This window comes from Apteryx mantelli, chromosome 19, assembly GCF_036417845.1.
Source record: "Apteryx mantelli isolate bAptMan1 chromosome 19, bAptMan1.hap1, whole genome shotgun sequence".
NCBI classification, from domain to species: domain Eukaryota; kingdom Metazoa; phylum Chordata; class Aves; order Apterygiformes; family Apterygidae; genus Apteryx; species Apteryx mantelli.
This window is the reverse complement of record NC_089996.1, coordinates 14,354,781-14,368,701: the sequence shown is the minus strand read 5'-3', so window position 1 is coordinate 14,368,701 and position 13,921 is coordinate 14,354,781.

Here is a 13,921-nt window from a genome sequence, read left to right as displayed (position 1 = left end):
TGATGGTCTGCTGCAGGGACCGCAGGGAAAGATGATGGTCTGCTGCAGGGACCGCAGGGAAAGATGATGGTCTGCTGCAGGGACCGCGGGGAAAGATGATGGTCTGCTGCAGGGACCGCGGGGGAAGATGATGGTCTGCTCCAGGGACCGCGGGGGAAGATGATGGTCTGCTGCAGGGACCGCGGGGAAAGATGATGGTCTGCTGCAGGGACCGCAGGGAAAGATGATGGTCTGCTGCAGGGACCGCAGGGAAAGATGATGGTCTGCTGCAGGGACCGCGGGGAAAGATGATGGTCTGCTGCAGGGACCGCGGGGGAAGATGATGGTCTGCTCCAGGGACCGCGGGGGAAGATGATGGTCTGCTCCAGGGACTGCGGGGGAAGATGATGGTCTGCTGCAGGGACCACAGGGAAAGATGATGGTCTGCTCCAGGGACCGCGGGGGAAGATGATGGTCTGCTCCAGGGACTGCAGGGGAAGATGATGGTCTGCTCCAGGGACCGCAGGGAAAGATGATGGTCTGCTCCAGGGACTGCGGGGGAAGATGATGGTCTGCTGCAGGGACCGCGGGGAAAGATGATGGTCTGCTGCAGGGACCGCAGGGAAAGATGATGGTCTGCTGCAGGGACCGCAGGGAAAGATGATGGTCTGCTGCAGGGACCGCGGGGGAAGATGATGGTCTGCTCCAGGGACCGCGGGGGAAGATGATGGTCTGCTGCAGGGACCACAGGGAAAGATGATGGTCTGCTCCAGGGACCGCGGGGGAAGATGATGGTCTGCTCCAGGGACCGCGGGGGAAGATGATGGTCTGCTCCAGGGACCGCGGGGGAAGATGATGGTCTGCTCCAGGGACCGCGGGGGAAGATGATGGTCTGCTCCAGGGACCGCGGGGGAAGGACTTGGCTGTGCAGCAAAGTTGGCTATGGGAGGCACCGTGGCAGCTGCCGCCAGCTTGGAGCATAACGTTTCCACGGCTGACCTGTCACCCACCCTAGAGGTGGCCTAAGAAGCGAGAAGTCAGTGAGAAAGTGCTGCTTTGAAGGAATTGCCGTGGTTGCGCGGACTCTGGCACAACTGGGCATGGCAAAGCTACTCCAGGCTTGCTTTGGAAGCAGGGGGACCTCGACCAGCTCCTCCAGCGTGCCGCCGTGCCCGAGGCAGTTATGCTAACCCACCTTGGTGGAGAGGCCTCAGCCAGCACTTGAGAGCTGAGCAGAGCTGGATTTTGGCAACTCGGGAAATGCCTCTTCCTGAACGAGACACAAGAAGGGAAAATGAAGGTATGAAAACAACGTGAGCTCAGACAGTGTGAAACAGCCCGAGGTTATAAGAAGGGATTGGGTGGAAGGTCTGTCAGCAGCCTGGCCTCACTTGTTCTCTCCTTCTTGGTCATTCTCCGTTGAGCAGGACCCTGCATGTTGAGGTACTAGTGAGCGCTTGCCTGCGTGCCAGTGGCCTGCTGCCTCATCCTCATCTACTTGTGCTGTTTGGGCATCACTACAAAAACCCTGGCAGGCAGCAATGGGCCTATTTCCAAGAGGAAGAGCAAAGGGATCAGGCGGAAGTTGCGCTTGCTGAACAACTCGCACGTTATCTTGCGCATGCATCACCCCCGCCAGCTTCCGCGTGGGCCTCCCCTAGGACTCGAGGTCGGAAAGCGGTGTGTACCTGCCTTTTGGGGACTGCAGAGCAGCCTTGTCACTTCCGCGCGGGATGAATCCCTGCTGCTGCTCAAATTGCTGATGCCTTCCAGACTTTATCTACAACTTGACTGACTTAGAAGTTCAGCTCCATCGCAGGAAAATATCTCCATTTAGAGCAGATCTGTAATGGGGTGATGGTGGCGATGTGCTCACACCATGGCAGCTGTGTTTAAGGTGCTATGTAAAGATGATATCAACCACTAGTGCTGTTATTAGATGCTGTAGCAACTGTTAGATACCATAGCGGTGTCTAGCAACCTGTTCCTTGCTCTAAACTCTCTCTGTTGGTCCTGCCTTTCTCTGTCACATCCCTCTCCAGAGCTGGGGAGGTGCCACTTTCACAGCCTCCTCCACAAGAAGGACAAGAGCTGGAAGTGGAGCGCTTCCATTTCTCCGTGTCCCCCTCTCACCCTCCAGCAACGTGCTGGAAGAGCAAAGAGCTGGTTGTGGGGTCTGTGTGTCACAAGGGACGCAGAGGAGGTAGATGAGAGGAAAGAGTCCAGCACTCCCAATGCAACTCGTTGTAGGTCGCCCAGGAGCAGACTTCATCCACCAGCAGGATCGGAGCAGCTGAGGAGTGGTGGTGAGAAGTCTCCTGCCCCATCCACAAACCCACCGACCCCTTCTACAAATGCCGTGATACTTGGTGTCACTGTGAAATCAGTGGCATTACAGAAGTAAATGATGTTGGTCATCACTTTGAGGAGCAGGGGGTTTACCTGTGGATAATTCACGTCCCGCGGAAGCTGGGGAAAAGAAAGCAATAATGGAAACTTGTGCCCATTTAGAATACCTTACATCAGAACGGAAGAACTGAACCTGTTTTTTCCACTGCAGAAAATATTTGGCCTTGAACCATACAGACCTCACTTGCTATTCTGCAATTGAAAAGAGTCTTTTGTGAGGATTTTTAAAAATAATTACTACAAAGCACTTCAAGAAGAATTCTGATTGTCGTCTATTTTTCATTTCATGCTTTCATGACATTTTTGTTCAAAGATGAATCTTTTATGAAATGTCTGTTTTAGGTTACACCATCCAGAACCTTATTATTTGCCTTAAAAAATCCACCATGAGCAGGAGCATATTCTTTAAGCTCTCCCATTAGTATAACTAAATTCATCAGAGTAATATTACTATTCATGCAAAATAGGTGTCATCTTTCTTTAAACCTCTTGGCAAGTGGTTAAAGTGATTTTTAACAAGTATGCAGTGCCAACTTTCTAAAGCCTTGGAAAGTGTGAAGATTCCCAGGCTGCAAAGGACTATTTACATGGCTAAAATTATACACATATCCCCTCCACTTAAAACTGTCCCCTCGTCACATAAGACCCTTGCAAATCCATTCTGACTTCAAAAGAAGGAAAAGTTCCCCTTCCAAGAATTTTTTTTCTTCCTGTTAATACAGCCTAGACTTTTCAGGTTGCAAGAGCCACCAAACTTAGCTTGAGGGCCAAGCAGAGCTTTTAGTCTCATGGGTGCATCTCCTGTTGAGAGAGAAAATGAGTGTAAGGTCTTATATTTTTCAAAGCCTATTGAAAATATAATTTTGGAGATAAAAGACACAAAAGATTTCAGCAATCTCATCATCCGCTCTTGTAATATATATGCAGTCGAAGACATCACAAGTGATGCTGTGGGACATTTTCTTCGAAGTTGATTGTCAGGTTCACAAATTACACCTTTACTATTTGGTTGTACTTGCGCTTCTAAGTCCTGACTCCCTTGCCGCAGTTACTGCAACGAATGACTTCTAATGACCCTGATGCTCACAAAAAGAAAACTTCAAAGTTGCCTCCATGATGAATTCATGGGAACTAATTGTTTTAATTCATAGAAATTTTCAGGGCGGAATATTTGCGAGCTTGTTCAGCCGAGGAGCAGAAACGCACCACGCAGCCAGCACAGCCAAGTGCAGCTAAGCAGGCAGCAACTAGTCAAAGTATCTGCAATCACGGCACAGAGTCATAAATTTGCAATGCCGTTAAAAGATTAAAAGAATTGTTCTCATCTGAGAATTGCAAGATATTGGCCTGCATTTGGGGAGCCTCTTTGGCTTGAAGTCTGACAGTATCTTTATTACACTCCCTCCTGGCCCAAAAACCTCTTGATAAATTCAGTGGAATTTAGATTTTCCCAGCAAGTTACCAAGCTCACGTCAGTGAAACCTGTGATTGTTTGGGATCTTTGTCTTGCCTCCAGTGTCTTGGTGGAGGATGTCCCAAGTGCTGAGAGGAAACTGGGCTGATTCTAGCACAGAAAGGGATCCGACAGAGTGCCATGGAACAGGAATCACACAAGCTGTTGTACCACGTTCCTACCATATTCCTGTATTTTTATTTTCTTTTATTTTATAACCGTGTTTGAGTTGGGGTAATCTGCAAAATGGAGTCGTATTTTCTGGAAAATGCTAAAACTGATAGGCTAAGCACATTTGTGTAACCCTCTCATTTTCGCAAATGTAAGCCAGAAAGCTAAGCTGCCGACGCTTGCCTTGAAGTTGAAAGTTGTTAACGTCTCGTGTTTTGACTCAGGTCATTGTTGAAAAAGTATATATACATGTAATGTGGTGGGGGAGTGGGATAAATGGTCAACCACAAAGCGCAGATCCGGGTTTGGATCTGAATGCTTTTAAAGTTCAAGAGTGCTCATATCCTGGGAGCTGGTTCAAAGCCATCCCTAGATTACACGTACCTGTCTGGTGTGCTCGTCGTTAGACCTGTCTGACTTGAAGAGCGACTAGAGGAATATCTTACTTGCAAGCCTCTCATTAGAGGAAAATATGAATTACAGAAAGTAACTCAATACCGACCTAGGCTTGCTGCCATACTGCTTTCCCACTTTCTTCAAAGGAAATTTATCCAGTATTTTGTATGGATTCAAACCAACGCACAAAGGAAAATATGCGTGTTTGCAAGGCCAGCGATCGGATGGGAACCTGCAGCATGGGAGATGAAGACATGCTGACAGCTATACGCAGCGTAACCTGGTCAAAAAGTCTCCATCTTCGTTTGCCGCTAACGCCTTGAGCAAGCTAAAATATTGGTTAAGTGAAAAAGAAGTTAGAATTATATAAAGCACTAGGTGCATCTAGCTTGTTTAGATGCCCAAGGCGATGGCCGAGGGAACCTTGCGTGGTGCGGACCACGGTGTCCTGCCCATGGCTCTTCCTAGGCGCTTTTGTAACAAACACAAATAGTCATAACGGAAATAATTTCACGCGTTCCCCTGCAGACGGGTGAACTGGTTATATTTTGGGGGGTTTAAAGATTTTTTTTTTTTTCTTTTTGAGTAGCTGAATATTTCTGAAAGTTCAAAACGGGAGCAAAGCTGTGATGGACCCAAGCGCGTCACCCCCAGACGCTCTTTCAGCCCCTTCTCCTTATCCAAACGCTTCCACCCGGGGGCTGACAGCTCTCCCGCAGGCAGGGAGCCCGGGGTGGTGGGGAGCGGAGCCGGGGTGAGGGACTCCTGTCCGCGGGAACGGGTTCCCACGCCGAGCCGCTTCGAGAGGTGCCGTCGGCACGTCGGGCTTTGGCACCGGTTATTATATTATAGCGGATAGCGGTTATTTTGCAATGCCCCGGTGCAGCGGCGGCGCGCGCGGGGCGAGGGCTGCTGAGCCGCCTGCCGCCGGCGGCATCGCACCGGGAATATCCGTCCTCAGGCGCCTAGGGAGCACCACAGCGGCGACACGTCGGGCAGGACGCCGCGAAAAGCCAGGGAAACGATGAACGGGCCGGGCTGATTTACGAGGCAGGATTAAAAGCAGGACATATGTTTCGCTTGGCGAAAGGATGGCTGAGGGTGGGATGCGGCGTCTGTCTGCAAGCGCCCGCAGGGTGCAAACACCTGGGGAGGACGGGAATTATTCCGGCCGGTTCGGGAGGGAATAATAAGATTAAATAAGGGAAATCATCTTTGCAACCGAGTTGAGGGAAAAAGTTCGTGGTGGTTAGGACCCGTTTCCATGTGGGATAATCTCCCAAGGGAAATAGCTGAAGCGCCAGGATTGAATCGTGAGAAAGCACCGGGGCGCCGAGCGCGGGGAACATGGCGCAGGAGCTCGGAAAACGCTAATTCCTGTGATTCCAGATGTGCCACGGGAGAGCAGTTCGGATGTTTATCGTTAATCCATGCTTGGATGCGGGGAGGGAAACGGAGGGGGAAAGAAGAGGAAAATAGACAATTGTACAAATTATCTACGTACTAAAAACTACAAGCTCAAAAGAGCAGAAATAGCATTAACACACATTTCCCAAAGATGTCCTGGCCAGGCTGCCGAAGGGGCTGGAAATCCCTTCTCGCGCCCCAGGAGCACGATGGCATCTCGTGACGCTCGTGAGCGCAGCCTCCAGCCCCGTCGTCGCTAACGGCGGCTCAGGATCTAGTGGGAATCCAAGTAAAGCAATTAGCAGGTTTCTAGTTACCCTAACAGCCTCTTATTTGCACCGTGCTTTTGCTAACAATAATTATAAGAAAAGGTTTTCCACCGTAATTGTGAAAAGGAGGGGGGAAAAAATAATAGTAATAATATGAAGAGAGCGACTCTGCATTACAAACAGGAACCATATGTTGACTTATCATGGGAAATATGTAAATACAGGCTCGCGCTGATCCGGAGCACATGTTGTTAGTCATGAAGCAGCTATTTAAAATTCCACGGCTGGATCATTAACTTCACAGTATCCTTTATGGGAGACAACAGAGGGCAAATGATCAGAGTGGCACCGAAAATAGCCGCCTTCTGCAGCAATCTCGTTTAGCCGCGTTTCGTAGGAAGCCCGTGGTGATCCGTCGGCCAGGTCGGTCCGGGGGTCTCCCCAGCACTGATTAACCCACCCGGCTTTCTCGTGAGCGTCCGGCCTCGGAAATGCCCTCTGCGGGGTGGGATTTTGCCGAGAGGCGCCTGGTCGAGCCCTGCTTGCAGCCGCGGAGGGAAACCAGCAAGCGGCTGCTCGCTTCCAGCTCCCGTCCGAGATCCCGTTTGCCCGGCGGGACGCGGCGGCGGGTCGCGAGCTGTGGGGAAGCCTCATCCCGCAGCTTCGCCGGAGCTGCCCGACGCTGGAGCTCCAGTCTGGGTTTTGCCGCCTGTTTTCTTCGCCGTCCTGGGCAGGTTGCTCACGTCTATCTTCTTCTCTGCTCAGTTGATCCGGGCGAGATGACTCCTCTCCAGGGCCAGCCGTGATCGAAGGCGGCCTGATTGAAAGGGATTGTGTAATTAGGGGAAAAACCTCATAAATTGCAATAAAGAGATCCCGGGCTCCAGAGAAGGCTCTGCCTTAAGCAAACACTGTTGAGCGGTGGAAGAAGGGATTTGGACAAGCCCAGTCACCTTGTCCCGGCCTCTCGGGTGGGTAAGGGAGGAGCAGGAAACCTCCGCAGGGTCTGTCCCCAGCACCACGGCCCTGGGAAAGCCGGGGTCGGTCCCGTGCCCGCGGGAAGGAACGGGGGACTGGGAGAATGGAAACCATCAAAAAGTTGTTGGAAAGAGTGAGAGCGAAAGGAGAAGCTGGAAGGAGGCCGTTGGTATTAATTTGGGGAGATAACAGGGTTCAATGGCCGTACGAAGGCAGGAGGGCTGGGAATCGCAGTTGTACAAGCAGGAAGCACTGGGAAAGACAGGAGCAGCTCAGAAATGCTCCGAAAGGAGGAAATTCCCACCCGGCACAAATGGGGAGAGCCCCAGCCGGAGTCCGGGAAGGGCCCAACCGAGCTGCGGCCGTCCCCGCTGCCGGAGCTCTCGCCTTGGCACTCCAAGCCTGGCTTTTTTATCCCTTAAACTCAACAGGGGCTTGGTTAAAACAATATACGTGATACAATGGCAGCAATTCCCTATAACCGTGCCGTGTCAGCAAGGTTTCGGTCGCGTTTTCAATGCCATTTTGCCATAAAAGGGAGAAAAGTTCACAGATCCGGAGAGGATGCTCCCGTGCCATTCGCAATTTCGGACTGGCCGGAGCGGTCGGCGGGAGCCGGCTCTCGACGGGCGCCGAGCGGCGCCGGGGCAGATCCGGGCAGCGGCGCCCGTCTCGGTAGCAACGAGGGCGGTTAAACTGCCACGAGGTTTTTTTTGAGAGAGAGAGAGAAAGCAATGCTTTGTTTGGGTTTTTTTTTTTTTTCCCTCTCTTCTGTTTTGACAGTTTTGTTTCACCAGGGCACTTTTATAAGGAGGTTTTTATTATTTTACTGTGTTACTCATGTGCATTGTAATTGCACGCAATAAAACTCGCAAGCTGCCAGTAGAGAAAACCCTGCAGGGCTCCCCGTGCCGTCGCACCGGGGCTCAAGCGCTGCGTCGTACCGGCCGCCAGCAAACGGGGTCGAATCCTTTTTAGGAAGCATGATGCTCTTCCCCAATACATGGGAAACAGAAACTCCTAGCTGGCGCTGCCAAAAGGCTGAGCCTATCCCGCCTTGGTGTCCCAAGTGTTTAACGTGGGCGCGAACGGAGAACATCCACGCAACAGAAACAGCTCCGCTTTGGGTCCCGGGTAAAAGCTGCCCCGAGCCCGGTTCTGCTCCCGCACCGAGCCGCGCGGCAGGGTTTAACCTCGCGGGGCCACCGGAGCTGGACAATTTTGCAAGTGCCCAAGCGAACGGTGAAAAAGTTGGGCCTGCAGGTGAGGGGCAGCGCGGCAGGTCTCTGCGCTCGTGCCCGGGGCGTCTGCGCAGCTCGTGGCCGGTCCTTCGCGAGCACGAGTGCAGCCAACACCTTACGCTCGAAAGATTTGGGCCCGCAAATCGCTTTACCCTCCACCTTTCTGTGAATCTCTGCTGTCTGACAGCCTCTTTCTCCTTGCAGCTATTAAAGCAAAAAAAAAAAAAGAAAAAAAGCAAGTTAAAGTTTTAATGCAGAAAATGAAGCAGCTCGAATTGCATCCAGAAGAAAAAAAAAAAAAGTAGTCTTGTATTAAAACATCATCCATCCATTCCCTCCCCCCCTGCCCAGCTGATATTTAAGGGGATCAGAGGCAGAATTGCAAGGCAGCATTTAAATCAGCCCGGCTGCTAGCTTAATATATTAGTGCACCTGTGTTTCTCATCAAACGTGCTACCAAACGGGCTGGTTAAAAGTGCTTTGATCTGACTTTAAATATCCCCAAACATCAGGAACTGGAGGTATTTTAATCTGATTTTACTGGAACTGCGCCGATTTAAGGAAAACAGAACCCAAAATTAAGTTCATATTTTCCATCAATCCCTGGAGTTTGGAAAGAGGATATTTTTACTGTGAGTGGGGATGGCAGGAGAATAACCTCGGCGCTGCTGCTATCGCTGGGCTCGGCGGTCGGTCGCGGCGAGGCGGGAGCTTCGCTGGAGCGTTACTGTGCCATTAGCTGGGTAGAGCAAGAAATCTAGTGCTCGGTCCGTCCTTCCTTCGTAGGTTTATGGTGGGGTTTTTTTTTCCTTCAGTTTTTTTCCCCGCTGTATTTAAGTTCTCCGTCTACGTCCGCAGCTGCGAAGCGCGCAGCCCGTTCTCGCGCGCGCTCCCCTTGCGGCACTGCTCGCGCTCCGCGTCCCCTCCGAGCGCCCGGCGCCCGCTCCGGCCGCGGCCTCTCCCGCGCCTCCATGCATCCGCTTCCCTCCACGTGCCCCGCTCGCGCCCGCTTTCCCCGCCGCTCCGCACTGCTGTGCAAGGCGAAGCCGGGCTGGGACGCGGCGTTCCCGGCAGCGCCCCAGGCACCGGGCGCCTGGAGAGCAGCCTCGGGAAGGAGTTTGTTCGGGGCGACCTGCCCAGCAGACGTTTGCATCTGCTTTGCTTCACGTTCGCTTTAGTTCTGCTCCCGACGTAGCTCGGAAACGCGGCTCCCAACGGCGCTTCTGCAGCCGGGCCGGGTCAGGGCCCCCCGCGGGCTCCCTTCGCCCCCGCCGGTTCGTACCTTTGCTGGGTAAAAATCCTTGGCATTATCAGAAAGGGTTTTTCAAGCCAACGAGGCTGGATGAAGCATGGGAAAAGAGGGACGCGCGAATACAGGGAAGAGTGGGTTCGGGCTACGGTGGTGGGCTCGCCGCAGACGAGACGCGTGCCCAGGCGAGCCGGGCTGGAAGACCATCTCCCACCCCCAGAAACGACCGTGTCTTCTCCTCCGCGCGGCCGCGAGCTGGTCCTCCCCGAGGGCCGCGGGGCCGGTGGCAAGAGCGAGGAGCCGGCGGCGTTCGGGGCCGGCCGGGTTGTCACCGCTCGCGCCGGCGCTGCCGCCGTCCAGCCTTCCGGCGCACCGAGGAGCCCGCAACGGACCGCTCGGGAGTGTTTTAAGAGATAAAGTAAAAACCCTGATTCCAGAGCAGTTCTCTCCTCCTCACACCCGGCTCAGCCTTCTCTTGGAGATTGTGCTAAACTTCAGAGTTTGATCAAAAAAAAAAAAACAAAGATGAAACATATAGGTAGGAATCAATGGAGCCCTTAAAAACTGCCCTGTGAGAAAGGCTGCGCTTTACTGTTGTCTTTCTGAACCCCGTGCGATGCTGGGAAACTGTTTTTAATAAACAAGAGTTCAAACAGTGGGGCTCCGTAGCCAACAGTCACGCCTTAAACTCTAAACTTTACATGAAAACTCTCAGATCCCTTTGAACTCTTTTTTTTCCTCCCTGGCAGAGGATTCCAGTGTTTATGCATTTTTTTTTGAGATTGCTGGCGGGACCATGAGGAGGGTTTTAATATTTTTTTTTAAACAATCTCCTGCCTTCAGAAACTATTAATGCCCACTAAGAAACATCAAGGCATTGCTTTGAAGTGCCTTCTGGCTACAGCCCTCTTACACTCTTTGGTTACTGTGCAATCAAATAATTAAACAGAGTCTAAAAAAAAAAAAATTCTTTCACCTGGTAATTAAACACCCCACGTTGGACAGTTGCAAGGGTTTTTAAAGGCATCGCAAGTCTACAAAGCCTCGAAACACAAAAGCAGTACGTGCTACCGGCGTGAGCGAGGAGTCCCTTCCTCCCCAGCGTGGCAACCTGTTGCACCGGGAAGGTAAATCCCGGAGGGCTTCTCCCGCCTCTTCCCAGTGCAACCAGGTTCAGGGCAGCGGATCCTCAACGAGAAAGGCCAGAGCAGATAGTCATAAATCAGCAAAGCTAAACTCTCAAGCTTTTTCTTTTTTTTTGCATTTGTTTGTTTGCTTTGGAATAAACAGCGAGGAAGAAAAAGTTGGAAATAGCATTTTGGCCCCTTCATCAAATGCTGCGTTACGGGCCAGAGGCCGTGCCGGCAGGCCCTGGAGCGCGGATTTGGACCCAAGCGGTCGCGGGGGTGCTGGCCGGGCGCTCGCCCCTCCGCGGGCGCCTGCGAGAGGGCCCGAAGGCAGCTGTAGCACCGACCCGCGCGGCCGTCCGGCCGGGAGAGCCTCGTCCCGGGCCGCGCCGCTCTCCGGGATCCTGCCGCGGGAGGGGAGGCCAAGGGCCGGCTCCTCCGCTCCCGCGGAAGCGCGGCCTCCCGCCGAGCCTCCCCTCCGAAACCGGCTTGTTTGGCTTCCCAGAAGTTAGCTGAGAAAGTTTTCCCCGGTTCCAACCGAAATTGGCTCTTCCTTCCTGCAGCTCTGCTTTGATCAGGGCATTTGAATCCCGGCGCAGAACTGCAGCGTGTTGCGTTGCGTGGTTTTGCATGGCAGCACCACGGTGCCGGCTTTAACCCCTGCCTGGCCGCACGGGGCTCCCTCCCTCCCTCCCTCCCTCCGTCTGCGCCTTGCGATTCCCGTTTTGCGGCACTGGTCCTGCGAGAGGCGTCCCGGCTTCGGGCGCTGCCGTTACCCGCCGTCACGCGGCTGCTCCGGTGCCGCTGGCCCCGTCCGCGCCTCTGCACCGGCGAAGGAGGGACGCGCGGGCGAGCTGCGTCAGTGGGGCTGCAGAAAGCCCTCAGAGACGCAAGGATTTGGGGAAAGGAGCTTTAGGAGAGGTGCAAAGCTGCCGCTCCCGGCTCCGACGGGCCGTTGCAGCCCCTTGCAAATCCCGGGCTTTCCAAGGGGTGCGGTTTTTGCCCAAAACTGTTCGTGCTTTCGGGACGGACGAGACCAAGAGGTCACCTGCCCGCAGAGGAGACACTTCTGCCTCGTGGGACAGGGCGACCGCAAGCGCCCAGCTCGACCCTTGCAGACGAGCATCCCAGCGAAACCTCGCCGCCTTCGCTGCCCGCCCGGTCTGCGGAGCAGCTCCCGCCCCAGCCGGAGAGGGGCTCGGAGCCGGCAGGGCTGGGAGGCGCGCGGGGGGCGCGGAGGCGGCCGTTCCGAAGAAGCGGCAACCGCCGGCTTCAGAGATGCTCCCGGCTCCTGCAGGGCCTGAGACAAATGTTGGAAGCCAGGATTCCCGGAGGGTCTAGCTGTTTTCTTTAAAAAAAAAAACACACAAAAAAACCCCTACCTGTCAAATCTTATCAGGCGAAGCACTGAATTAAGGAAAGCAGGACTTAATGGGCTTTCTTCCCTAAAAATAGATCCTCTCGTGGAAGACAAGGAGGGTCCAGGGAGGTTGGCCAAAATTGTCTTAAATTACGCTATCGCCTCCACCCGATGGCCAAAATTAGCCTCCCCGCGCGCTATGGCGGGTTCAACGCTGCCTGACAATTAAAGACGGCGTGAAATTCACTTAATTTAAGAGCGAGCCTACGCGTTTACGGCATGCCGTAGTTTAAGCGTGAGAAGAATCGGGCTGGGGCCTCTGCCGCGCTCAGCGATGTGCCGAGGTGGCCCGGGCAGGGGCTGTGCCCTGCGGCGAGCGGTGGCCCGGCCACCGGCCCCGAGCACGGCGGCCCCCGGGGAAGGAGGACACAAGGCTTGACCCGAACCAGCTCCCAGGAAACTCGAGCTAAACCAAAACTAGAGCCGCTTGTGTCAAAATAAGACTCTTTCTCACTCCCCAATCTTCTCTACCCTTAAAAAAAAAAAAAAAAGACTGGTTTGAAATTACGCTTTTTAAGTTGTAACAGTACAATTTTCCTCACGCTGGCTTTCCATTTAATAGCTAACAGGACCGAACTGTAATCAAGCCCTTTATCCTGCGATAGGCTAAAAACAAAATGTTTCTGAAACGCGGAAGGTAGCTGCACATGTTCAAAGCGTCATATTAAGGTGGTGTCTAACAATCTCCATGTCCCACTTATAATTGAAACAGAAGAGAGTATTCACTTTTCATTCATTTTTAAAAGACTATTCAAATACCCTTTCATCTCCGCTAAACAGCCTGCCATGTATTTGAAGCCATTTCATATTTTGTTTCTACAGACATCCAAAAAACAGAGGTGAGTATTTTGGAGCATTGATAGAAGGATGCAAAGGCGCAGGAGGCACTGAATGGCTTCAAGCTGCCTCAAACGCATTCATCTTCCCAAGAAGAATTAGGCACAGTGTGATTCATTTTAATAGCAGAAGAAAAATAATACTACTATGCAGTGCTAAGTTCCTAACCTTTGATGGTAGACTTTAAAAAAAAAATAGAGGGGGAAAAAAAAAATCTTTCTTCCCTTATGTTGTTGAAGTCCCCCTACACCCATCCGTTATGTCCAGCTTATCAATTAAGATGAACCCCATGAACTTCAGATGGTTTTTAAAACAAGACACCATCCATTTAAATGTGTAAAAGTGCCTGCAGCTTCCTTTTTTTTTTGAACTGAAGGATTCAGTTCTGGGCTCTGTGTACTCGGTGTGAAGTTGAGCCCTTTGATAGAAGTTTTACTGATGTTTTAAATGAAGTCTTCTCATACACACAAAATAACCCAGATAATTTAAAACCTCATAGAAAAAAAATAGGGTGGAGGGAAAAAAAAAAGAAAAGAGTAGTCGGTGTCATTGGGCTAGCAGAAGAAAAGAGGCTGGCTTTGGTTACCAGCACGCGAGACCAAAAGCATTTCCACAATTGCTTTCCCAGGGTTGCTTGCTGGAGACGTGGAAGGTCTGGGCGACAGCTGGGAGACAAATCCAGCCCTGGAATGGGCAACTTCCCTCAAGAACAAATTAAGCTCATCCAGCTATAAAATAGGTTTTGCACCATAAGTACCAGAGAGAGGAAAGGCCCGTGGAGGTTGCTCCCCGGGTCTGCTTGCATCAAACCTCTCCCAAATTCATGTCCCTCAAAGGCAGCCGGATTAGCCAAGGCTTTAAAAAGCTGGTATTTGCTTAGAACAGGTTATGTGAGCTATTAAGGGAGATAGCTGGCAGCTGGAAGCAGTCATGCCACTAGCAAGCTCAGCTACACCTGGATAAGGATGTGATGGACCCCCAGACT